The 12697-nt window shown below is 37.7% G+C and overlaps 1 protein-coding gene across 1 annotated transcript in view; it reads right to left on the minus strand.

The window, feature by feature from the left end:
• Positions 1–12697, minus strand: part of LOC139473605 (patched domain-containing protein 3-like) — a 47837-nt gene extending 35140 nt beyond the window's left edge. The window contains exon 1 of the mRNA XM_071256277.1: positions 12555–12697. The gene's annotated coding sequence lies outside the window, so the exon portion shown is untranslated. The remainder of the gene's footprint in view (positions 1–12554) is intronic.

The raw sequence follows: 12697 nt of genomic DNA on the forward strand, positions 1-12697 counted from the left end.
CTGCTTCTGATGTCTCTGTAGATTGTCTTTTCTCGTAAAACTCTTGCCACAGTCTGGACAGGTGGTAACCTCCATAGTGATCAAATACAAGTGCGCGATTAAAGGGTCTGAACCATTCTTTTATACCCTTCACCCATGCGATGCTTAAAGACAGCTTGGGTTCGTTTCACAGCAGCTTTTATTTTCGACACAGGTTTCCTGAGGAGGAGGAGGAGGAAGAGGGGGTGGTGGTTGTGGTGGAGGGTGTTTATCCAGAGGAGGAGGAGGAGGAGGAGGAGGAGGGTGTTTATCCAGTGGAGGAGGAATAGGAGGAGGAGGAGGAGTAAGGTGTTTATCCAGAGGAGGAAGAAGAGAAGGCGAGTCTTGAGTTGACCTGTGCACCTGCTTCTGATGTCTCTGTAGATTATCTTTTCGCGTAAAACTCTTGCCACAGTCTGGACAGTTGGTAACCTCCATAGTGATCAAATACGATAAGTGCGCAATGAGAGGGTCTGAAGCATTCTTTTATTTCCTTCAGCCATGCGATGCTTCAAGGCAGGTCGGATTCGTTTCACAACAGCCTTTACTTTCGACACTGGTTGTATTTTCAGTGTAGTCATTTTCCCTTCTTGGTTGTCTTCTTTTTCTTCTTAGATGCAACCAGTCTCTTCGGCGACCACTTTGATGCCATTGATTTTCTCCGACATGTTTTTCTGGACTTGGTCTTGCTACGCTTTGTGAAAATGACCATAGGTCCAAATATATCCTCTGAAACTCTCTTCATGTTGAAAACGGACGTCTTATCTGTCAGCAAGGTTAGAGTGAAAATGTCAGTCACTCAACACTACTGTTGAGTTTTATAACACATATTGACATAGATCATACACTTATTCCTGGGCTGATAATCTCAGCAGACACAGCCCCCGAATGCACATGGAGAAAAGGTGCAAAAAGGCGCCAAAATGCAGTCGCAATAACATTCCATTTCGCGCAGGATGTCAAGTTTCCATATAAAGATAGTCATTACTATCCATTGTTCTTTGTTAATGAATGGTCCAATAATTAGTTGCATGGTTGCATCTGGTCAGTTGCCCCTATATTCATCTAATTAACCTGATACATCACTTATACATTTACATATTAATGAGTTATCTTGCATATTAATGAGGTATTGACGTTGACAACACCCAACACATCCTCCCCAGCCACACGTTTCAAATACGCCCTCATTGATTTAAGTATTTCCTTTCAAAACAATCTTGTGTTTACACAAGTGTTTTTCCTTTCAACTGTCCGGAAACGCTTTGTTGATACAACTGTTATACGAGGTTATTGTTCAAGGTTATACAAGGTCATTGATCGCATGACAACCCCCCCCCCCCCCTCAAGGTCAAGGTTGTGTGACGTCATAGGTGCACTTGTGACGTCATCAAATGAGGATGTGAGGATGGATACTTATCAAATATCTACTACTTGTGGGGCAGGATCGAAGCCCTAGAAACTCCCAGGAGCCAAGCTGCTGAACGTGGTCAACCATCCATCTACTCTCTGAGACCGACGCTGTTTAGTGTTTACCTGTTTAGTGATCTGTGTGCAGCAAACAGGACCATGTGCCACTAGTGAGCCTGAGCGGGCAGTGTTAGACAGCCCAGAAGAAGCCAGAGATTAGTGCCCCTTTAACCCTCTACACTTTTAGGTTCACCCCGATTATGTTTCTAGGTTTGTCAGCACCATACCCGTGCTCGTGGGTTTCACCGAAGTGGTAAACGTCTGAGACCTGCATCACTTCGGGCTTTCCTCCCACATTAAGCTGACACGCCGTGATATGACTGGAATACTGTTAAAAGCGGCGTTAAACCCAACTCACTCACTCACTCACTCTACACTTTTAGCAGGGTATTCCCCATTTTCTTTATTTTGCCGCGTTTTAATGACCTCGCTTTGAGAATGCGAAATGTGATATCTGAAACTGGCCCATTAGAGAGGCAGAGAGTAGTTACACACAAACATGGTGTCCTCCTATGTCTGCAGTAATAATTGTGTTAGTACATTCGTCAAAGAATAACACAAAACAATATACTCCAGTATCAGATCTTTTAAATATAATCATCACAGACAGAATCAAACTGTTATGTTAGTGACAGATTGTCAGGAAAATCATAATGTTTATGTTACATTTGTTAATTATGCTCAAAAATACACAAGGATACTATGTATTAACAACAATATGATACAACTTTTACAAACTGTAAACATCACAGATATTGTTTTCATGCATTTACAAAGATGTTATTATGTTACAGTTCCATTAATTTCAACAGGCATGAATTCTGTGATTAAAGAGGAAATATAGGTTATTAACTGAGGATCATTACCATGTTGACTCATTTGCCATATCATGATAAAAAATCATGATAGTGTTGAGCCCCATATTTGATTTAAGTCAGAAAATTCCATTGACATGTGTATCTGTTAAAAGAATACATGTAATATATTTAGTTGTGTCAACAAGATAGTCCAACCATGCACGAACCTCCTCCGTGAACTTTGACCGACCAATGGAATGACCAATCAGAAGGCAGCTTTCTCGTGCTTTACGGCACTAATTTCAAATTGGCGACTACGCTTCGAAACATATTTTGACAAATTCTCGATTACAAATTTGAAACCTGAACAAAAGAACATTCTGGAATGGCTAATAGATGGTCTAGATTGTATGGATTCAGTCGTTAAACACGTAACTTTCGTTCGGAATATAGTGTTAATGTTTTCGAGGTTGTATGATTAGAAATCACATTCCGACTGTCACTTTCATGACCTGGTAAGTGACGCTCTGATTGGTCGGATGAAAGGTCGTTCTGACGTGACACCTAATGGGATGTCTTCAGATCTTTGTTTAGCGGTAGCGAGAACTAAGGTCTGATTTTAATGAGATTGAAACTATAATTTCTGTATCTGTACATGTATAGATATTATGCCACGTTTGGAAGACGAGTACAACGCAAACTGTATATACAGATGATAATTTCATATCTCTATGTTTAAAAATATACCACTTTCTTAATCCAATCAAGAAACAATACAAAGAAGCATCTCCCTGGTATTACCTTGCAATATAAGTCTAAAAATGTATGGCAATTTGGAGCAGACGACAGTTTTCCATTTCCAACCAATCCGGCGTCTTGGTTTGGTCACATGACCTAAACACTTCATTATGGGGGCAGAATCAACTAGTGGCTTCTGAATGTTTTTCTTCATTTCGACAGGGTACAAGCGTCAGTATAATTTATTAAATTGTTTATTTAATTATCCCACAAGGGTATAGCAATGACAGTTTGTTTACAACACTTTTGAGATAGAAAGATCCTGAATTCAAAGTATGTGACCCTCCAGTCACATAGTTTACCCCTAATGAAGAACTGTCCATTTGAATAGATGATATCATTATATTTACACAAAATAATGACGATATATTTGACCTAGGGTTACAGGTCTTTCACCACGATCACACATATCAGCGATAAAGTGTAAACTGTTGACACAAAGTAAATTCCAGAAACAGCTATTTAACCATCAATCTTTAACCAACCAGATTGCTACACAATATTAAAGCTCCACCTTTTTCTGTGATTGACTCTTTTCCAAATACACCAACAACCAATACAAAATGTAGAATAATGCCTTATATAGCTTGAGATAAAAAGATGCTGATATTGAACTTGAACTACAGGGGAAAACTGTACAACCGGAAGTGTGAACATACTACTTTTGGACCGTTTACTGGAGCCAGGCTGTATCATGTCTTGGTTATTACTTGTAATTGGAGGTGGACCTTTGATGAATTCATATGTGAAAAAGTAAGGGCTTCTTTTACTTTAACTTCTGAGTAAATAAGATATTTCTAATGACACCACTTTCTTGTTGATCAGTGGTGTTTCAGCCTGGTATCAAATTACATTCTCCATAGACGCTGTAGAACCAGAAGGAGGCGGGATTCCCCTGCTATAAGCAGGCATGACTACTGAAAGTGTTAGCTGTCAATACAGGACCTGGGCAACAAATCAGTTTACATCGCTTGGCTCAATTTCCGTGCTATGGTGCCTTGACGTCAATCAGCCTGCATACCGCTCAGTGCCGCACTGTGCTGACGTCGCGGTTTCAAAAACGTATACATTGTATCAAAAGTGTTACAACGTCTTAATTCTTCACACAGTGTAACCAAATTGTATAACATGCAACTCGCGTTGATTGATTGTCTTTCTAAAGTCACCAAATCCAAAAGATATAAGCACTGCCTAGCCATCGATAAAAGGACTGCTATTATAAGTTTTCTACTTTTCTACATTAATCCTAATATGAAAGCACCCAAAAATGGCAAGCAAGTCAAGCAAGCGCCCTTGTTTGGAATCTAAATGTATAATAATTCATGTCATTGGCAAGTACATGTCCTAACAGTGATAGACATATATGACATTTATGTTGAAGTACACATTCACTGAGAATTTTCCGTGAGTTATAGTTACCGATAAAACATCCCGATGAAAATGTGCGTGTTTTTGACGTCAAAACAAAATTGACGGAAATGGTCGTGATTAATTCATACGTAGACTTTTTCAAAGATTATGTCACAATACGAATGACAGTTTGGAATGAATATCTTGAAGAAATCCCGGTAACGTCCATGTATGTTTCAGTGACCGTGCTCTTTTATAACAACGGGTTAATTGACATCGTACATTTTCAAAGGACAAAATGTGAAAGATCGCTAAACAGCTTTAACAATATTCAAATTGACATCGCTCAATTTCGGGCATCATTATTATTTGTTAATAATTAACAAGATTATACTAACGTAATACCACCCAAGAGTAAGTACATGTAGATTTAATCAAAATTGTCGAAACGTTTTCATGGGCAGCGAAAATATACTCAACAAACCTATTTTCGATCACTCGCAACTCGGGCGCCATATGTCATTGCTTCGTTGTGCAATCACACGGACCGCTTATTGATACTTAGGGTGTCATGACGTCTTGTTAATGGTTTAAATATAAATATAGAGATTGAATCGAGATGTAATTGGACAATTTTAATATTTACTCAAGAAGAGTAGAGTAGGCTAGATCTAGATCTAATACAAGGAAACGATAACTTGCACAGTACAGGTGAAAGAAGGCAATATTATTGTTTTACGGTACAATTATAAATAATATCTAGATTAAGTGAAAGAGAAAATTACGAAAATATTAATTACTTCGATTAAAGTAGTGTTCAATGTATATAAATCGACAGTTCATGTGCTCAAAACTATGAACACATTTGTTTCACTATGACAGACCACCAGAAAACATACATCCTCGTCTCGGCTAGTATTCCGTACTTGGCTGCCTTACTTAGACCTTTGCTCAAAATATACTTGCATGGCCAGTCCATGAAATACCACTTTTTCTTTCATATTGATTTATAAATACGACTTTAGAAGTGTATTTACACCTAGCTAGGTATGTGCATGTACATCTGAGGACATACGTGATAGTTTATTTCCAGTAGTTTCCCATTCCATCCCAACCTACTGAAGGAAAAATTTGAAATAATTAATGATCGTAGGTCAGTGAAGGTAATGGAATTATTTGTCATAAAAGGAAAAATATATTCTTGGTATAGAACTTCGAAAATTTAACCAGCAAAATATTTAATATAAATGTTTTTCAGTTATTATATCTTTCCCTTTTTTCTTAATTTTGGCCTAGCTAGACTACAGCTTGGAGGGAAGATATACAAATTAAATTGTGAAAAAGGAACCACAAAAATGCTTTGATTTTGCTCTTAGACAAATATTTATTTAAAAAAAAATCTATTTCATACTAAGGATACACAACAAAGTAATTACTACTATGTCACAGATCGAGGTATGGTAAGTTAGATAATGCAGAGTGAAAAAAGACATAAATAAAACTATATAAAACATCAAAACGAAATCACATTTACACTGCAAACATTTTGTCATTCAGAAATCGATTATCTATATATTGTGAGTAGATCTAATTACTTTTTCTGTTAACGTTATAAATTGAACCATTCGAGATTCTAACAGATGAAGCTGAAATATTGAAAATCTAGGTTGTTTAAGATTGGATCCATTTTGACAGCTTTCTCACTGTAAAAAATACATTCCCTTACTCAACTAAATGCACATTATTTTTTGGGAATATCAAGCCTTCAAACAGATATGAAAAGCACATGTCAACATACAACATACCAAAATTAGAAAACTTCGCCAAATATTCTAACACTGTTAGTCAAATAACAAGGGGTCTCATTCACTCGTCGGTCGCCGTAGACATTTTCCAATCGTGATGTTCTAGATATGCTTTCTAGTTCAGTCAAAGAGAATATTGTTATTTGGAAAATGAAACCACGAATTCACAGCGGCGGGAAATCACCGACCGTCTATAAGCCTATTCGAACAAGTGCAAAAGTGAGCGTTGCTCACTAATACCCCCGACCCGCCTAGTGTGTCAGTAGTTACAAATTAAATAGCTAGGATAGGGTTAGGGTTTGAAAAATTCATCAAAAAATTGGAAAATTCATAAAAACATTTTTTTTTCTTTTGACTCCATATGACAAAGATTATATGTACTAAGTTTGAGATGAATCCACTGAATAGTTTAAGAGAAATCGCGCGGACAAAGTTTTCAGACGAACGTTAGGGTTTGAAAAATGTATAAAAAAATTGAAAATTCATAAAACATTTTTTTTCTTTTGACTGCACCCTTCCATATGACACAGATTATATGTACTAAGTTTGAAGAGTTTCCTGTGTATGGCAGATGTGTATGCCGATTGGGTAATTTTCATTATTTCTAGAAGTACTGTATGCATATGAAATATATATTAGAAAATCACCGTGGGCATGTGGACTGTAAATATCAAATGCCCCACAGCATATTAACAATATCAAATAACAATCTTATGTTATCCCCTACGCATACAAGCATTATGAAATCAACGCTAAAAACAAGGAAATAATTCTGTTTCACCCAAGGTGTTTAAGAACATTGGTTTTGTATGAAATAAGAAACCCCGCAACACGTAATAATAGGTTAATCATATTTTATTCAACTGAGATATGTAAACAGGCCAAACTGGCTTATGTAAATAACGCTCCCTCCAACACTACATATATTAAATACCGCATTCAGCAATATTCCAGCTATATGACGGCGGTCTGTAAATAATCGAGTCTGGACCAGACAATCCTGTGATTGACCTATAGAGCATCGATCCACGCAATTGGGATTGATGACATGCATCAACCAAGTCAGGGTCGCTGACTTTGTTGATGCATGTCATCGTTTGTTTGTTTGTTTGTTTGTTTGTTTAACGCCGCACTCAGCAATATTCTAGCTATATGACGGCGGTCTGTAAAATAATCGAGTCTGGACCAGACAATCCAGTGATTAATATCATGAGCATTTATCCATGCAATTGGGATCGATGACATGCATCAACCAAGTCAGCGAGCCTGGCCACCCGATCCCGTTGGTCGCCTTTTACAAGCATGGTAACCTTTAATGGCAAGCATGGGTTGCTGGCATGTCATCGTATCTCAATTGCTTGAATCCACATGCACACCAATTCCAACACATTTCTCCTGTTTTTTAATCTTTTTTCGCCACGGCGTAAGTCATGGAAGTAATCAAGTAATCGTCGTTTTACTTCGACTGAGCAAAAACTCCGTAAAACTATTTTTACCACAAGTTCGTTGTTGCTGTCTCGGCGCCTTATAAAAAAGGCCCGCAAGCGCTTAGCACCACTGGTAACGCAAATATGATTCGCCAGGCATATGTCTTTTACCCTTTTCAACTGGTGGTCCCTTAAAGAACCACCAGTTGAAAGGGTAAAAGACATATGCGCAACACGTTGGAATCTGATGCTTGCTAATCGTATATTTAAGCTACATTTATCCAATGAGGACAGTCGGGATTTTATTATCGATTTCAATTGTGTGGCGGCAGATTCATATATAATATAACCCCAGATCCATACTGGTAATGCTTTACGCACGGAAATCAACCGCGATATCGTGGTTCTGAATATTTGAATCTGCTGTCACAATTATTTTAATTGCTATTAAAATTCATATGCCACATGCCCCCGCGTTACCCATGGAGGTTGGCGAAAATAGTCGAAAACAACCGTGTGTTCATATGTGTAAACATTTGCATAATGCAGTGGAACATTGAGGTGAACATCGCCATCACACACACACACACACATATATGCTGTCACAATTAAAATTGCTAATATAATACCACATGTCCCCCCATTTCCAAAATATTTCTCCTGCTTTTGATCTTTTCTGAAAATGTTTGCCATTTTTTCTTGTAATCGCCGTTTTTGACGACTGTTGTTTTCTATTCATATGTATAATAAAACCACACATACATATTTGTCAGGCGGTATCCTTGGAAACCATCATGGTTATCATGGTTTAAAATATTGAAATCTGCTGTCACAATTCCAACACATTTCTCCTGCTTTTTAAATGTTTTTCGCCACCGTGTTACGCATGGAAGGTGGCGGAAATAGTTAAAACAACCGCGTTATAGCGTTCCGTAAGCATTTGCGATTCTAATGTTATCAAATTTGTGGATTCAAGGAAATGCCATAAATCCCTGTATAACAACTTCTGATAAGTTTATTACATAAACAGAACCACCTGCCCGACATGCTCATTACAGAACATTTCAATACATACACGGCACAGATCACTTTTACGTTGTGCCATGACCTCATTGCAGACATGATAGAGCTACTGGTCACCGACCAGTTATCGCCATTTCTGTCACTCCGTGATTTCAGTTCGTGAAATAAGATTCAGTTGATCTCTGTTATAACTTTCCCGTCGTGTTAACAGCACGTGCTACGTGATCACGCATACGCTTCAGTTATACAAATGACATTACCAATTTGTCGTCTGCAAACTGATAAACCAATATTCCCCAAATTCGATCTCTACATGCTTATCTTATATACTATGGACTTCGATATATACCCATGCTATGTACAGCTCAAATAGGTTTCAGAATTGTATTTTGGGAAAGAAATGACTGACCGATAGAAAGCAGTGCCAGAACGGAAGTGCGTTATTGTGTGTTTTTTTAATTTTCGAATGAATTAGTCGCGATTGCCCGCATGTCTTTGATAAAGCTGTATTCGAGCTTGGCGATTATTGTGGGTTGTTGTTTTTTATATTTCCTCACAAGTTCATCATTTTCGGATAAATATTTCTCTCTTCTAATGAAAACGAGCAAAATTAAGATGATATCCCGTGCGACAACGGGGAGTTGGCGATAATTTATAGCCAGTAGCAAAACAGTCTAAATAATTATGCCAAATAATATGTAAAGCGCACAGAAAGGCTTGCATTTCTAATTTCAGAATAAGCGCGTTTGTTTACGAAACGTTGTGTCACATGATATGCAAATTAGGTGTAATGCCACGTCCCCACTGCGCCCGAATTTAACGTTTTGTCCGTCATCTATTTTGCCGGATCATGGTTGGTCAGATTACAACAATGGTTACCGTTTTGATGAATCGTTATATTCTGACGGTTTTTCGGATGGAAATCTTCGTGGACATATCGTGCTTGGTTACTACATGTGACAAAGATTTCTCATGTATATATTCTGGCATTAAACATCGTGTCAGTGCCGATAACTCGAGGTGACAAATGCCGACTGACATGACTAACATCACACGAACGTCTTTCGCATGCTCGAATTATTCCGTACCGTATCGCCACATAATAAAGTGGCGGAAGGGAGCAATTGAGGTGAGTATCGCCGTTACACACACACATATATGCTGTCACAATTCAAATCGCTAATAAAATACCTCATGTTCCCCCAATTTCCAACATATTTCTCCTGCTTTCGATCTTTTCTGAAATTTTTTTTGGGGGGACTGTAATTTTCGATTCAATTGTTTGGCGGCAGATTTATAACATCCCAAATACATATTTGTCAGGCGATATCCACGGAAACCAACCGCGTTATCATGGTTTTAATATATTGAAATTTGCTGTCTCAATTCCAACACATTTCTCCTCTTTTTTGCGCCACCGCGTTAGTGTTCCGTAAGCATTTGTGATTCTCATTTTATTAAAATTGTCATGTAAAATTCATGGATTCAAGAAATGCCATAATTCCCTGTATAAACAACTAAAAATTCTCGTGCAAAATTCGTGGGTTCGAGGAAATGCTGGCTTTAATTTTATTAACGAGGTGCCATAAATCACTGTATAAACAACTTGGAGACACTGACAAGTTTCTTACAAAAACAGAACACCTGCCCGACATGCTCATAACCTAACATTTCCTGTGTGTTACAGCAAAGATCACGATTGTATTTGTAGGAATTACCATAATTAATTCACAGGGTGTAACTTGCGTTGACCATACGATGAGACCTGACATTAGGCACATGTAGTCAGCTGGTCCGGTCGAAGAATTTTCAAGTGGTTTAAGAGCTCTCAAAATGTGACGAAATGTCATTTCTTGGATACCTGAGACAGTCAAAGCTTTTGAGAATTTCCTCATTCTCTCTCCAATGTCCTTTTAGTTGAAGGCAACATTGTATTACGCTTAATAATGACGATGTACTTAGAGGTGTATATTTTAATGCCGCTTCTTCTTCTTGGCAGCTGATGGTAAATAAGCCGCACTCGGCTATCTCCCTTGAACGCACGCGAACGGCTTGCCCACCAATTCCAACACATTTCTCCTGCTTTTAATATTTCTTCGCCACCGCGTTACGCATGGAAGTTGGCGAAAAACATCGCGTTACAGTGCGTTATAGTATTCCTGAAGCATTTGTGATTCTAATGATATAAGTTTTATTACAAAATTCATCACATGAAGTTAGCAGTTGCCAATTGAAATTACCCTACTGTTTTGCAACATTATTTTTTAACATTTTCCCTTTCTAAGTCAAGATTACTGTTAAATTTTTTTCAAAAGTACCTTAATACAAACATTATGAATGTATGTTACTATTTGTGTCTTTCTTCATGCAAGTTAATACTTTTTTGAAAGCAAAAAGGGGGAAAAAATATAAAAACAGGCCAGACTGAATTTCTACACAGTTATTCTGACTATTATCTTGAAATTTCAACTTAATATCTTGAAATTTCGACTTCTATATCTTGAAATTTTAACTTAGTTTCTTGAAATTTCAACTAAGTTTCTTGAAATTTCAACTAAGTTTCTTGAAATTTCAACTTAATATCTTGAAATTTCGACTTCTATATCTTGAAATTTTAACTTAGTTTCTTGAAATTTCAACTAAGTTTCTTGAAATTTCAACTTAATATCTTGAAATTTCAAGATAGTATCGAAATTTCAAGATAGTATCGAAATTTAAAAACAACAACAAATGGCCCTAAAAGGCTTCCGTACATCAGTTCAACTTTGCAGAAAACGATCGAGAAGCGCGGTTACCACTTTACTAATCTCGCCATATTTCGCAATCCGTAGCACTGCATGAAATATGAGTTACACGATATTGATACTGAGATGATTAGGGTGATGATGGTTATAATTTCATTCTATGAACGTCATAAATGTAATGGAAATATACACTGTCGTTTTCTCATGTGTACCGACCATCCCGCCGTTACCGATAGTCGATGAAAATATACAAAACGTGTAAATAAACTTGATCGTAAAGGAGTGCACAGAAATAGAGGTTATCACGCGAGTGTGTTTGGGGATGGTAAATATCCTGCATTAGGAATAAACATTGTATTTAGCGAGCCTAAACATTACCGAAACATTGCGAGTTTTCCTGGAATGCGCGCATTAATATTTATTACGTCACAGGGTAAGTGATGTGTCAGTCGGACAGTGACAGTAGCCAATATAGTTCCAACTGAAATCTGTTTATAAACACTGAAAGTAGTCCCTACTTGACCTTTGATATTTGCATCTCTATCCGCATATGACCCCAACGGATATCGTTTTTATCCGTTGGCTTTATCCTGCCGTGAAACCTACCCATTATATGATAAATTTATTTGTGTGAATAAGTACACAGTTGTGAGAAACATCTCTTTCTGACCACGCTGGTCATATTATTTCTTATGAACAAGGATTTTGTCTGAAAATATTTACGTGTATGTGACATGGGTGCATAATCAAAATTCGCCGTCATTCGCTTGGTGTTCAAACATGGCAAGGAAAGGCCGAGAAGCCACTTTACTAATCTCTCCATATTTCGCAAATCATATTTTCGCAATCAATATAGCACAATCAGTAGCATTGTATAAAGTATGAGTTGCACGATGTTAAAGCTAAGATGATTGGGGTGATGACGGTTATAATTTTAACTTTGTGCACTCAGTGTTTGATATCTAAATTCACGGTTTAAAAAGGGCACTTTCTCGGGACCATAGATCTATATGGTCCCTTGGCACTATGCGGGTGTGAAAAGTGAGGGACCATGTATAGTCCCATGGCACCAAGAGGGTTAAGAGTATGTGTGTAAGGATGAAAGGATAACGTGATAATTACCGATGGTGGAGTTCTCCTTGGCTGGCTATCAGGCGATGCTCTGTGCTGGCTTGGGAAGTGTCGCTAGCTTGGAGTACAAACTGCAACTGTGTCAAATGTAGTATGAACGTCTGCAGTATAAGAATGCCACCACGTGAACGAAC

This window comes from Haliotis cracherodii, unplaced genomic scaffold, assembly GCF_022045235.1.
Source record: "Haliotis cracherodii isolate W230 unplaced genomic scaffold, xgHalCrac1.p SCAF_3, whole genome shotgun sequence".
In the NCBI taxonomy this organism is placed as follows: domain Eukaryota; kingdom Metazoa; phylum Mollusca; class Gastropoda; order Lepetellida; family Haliotidae; genus Haliotis; species Haliotis cracherodii.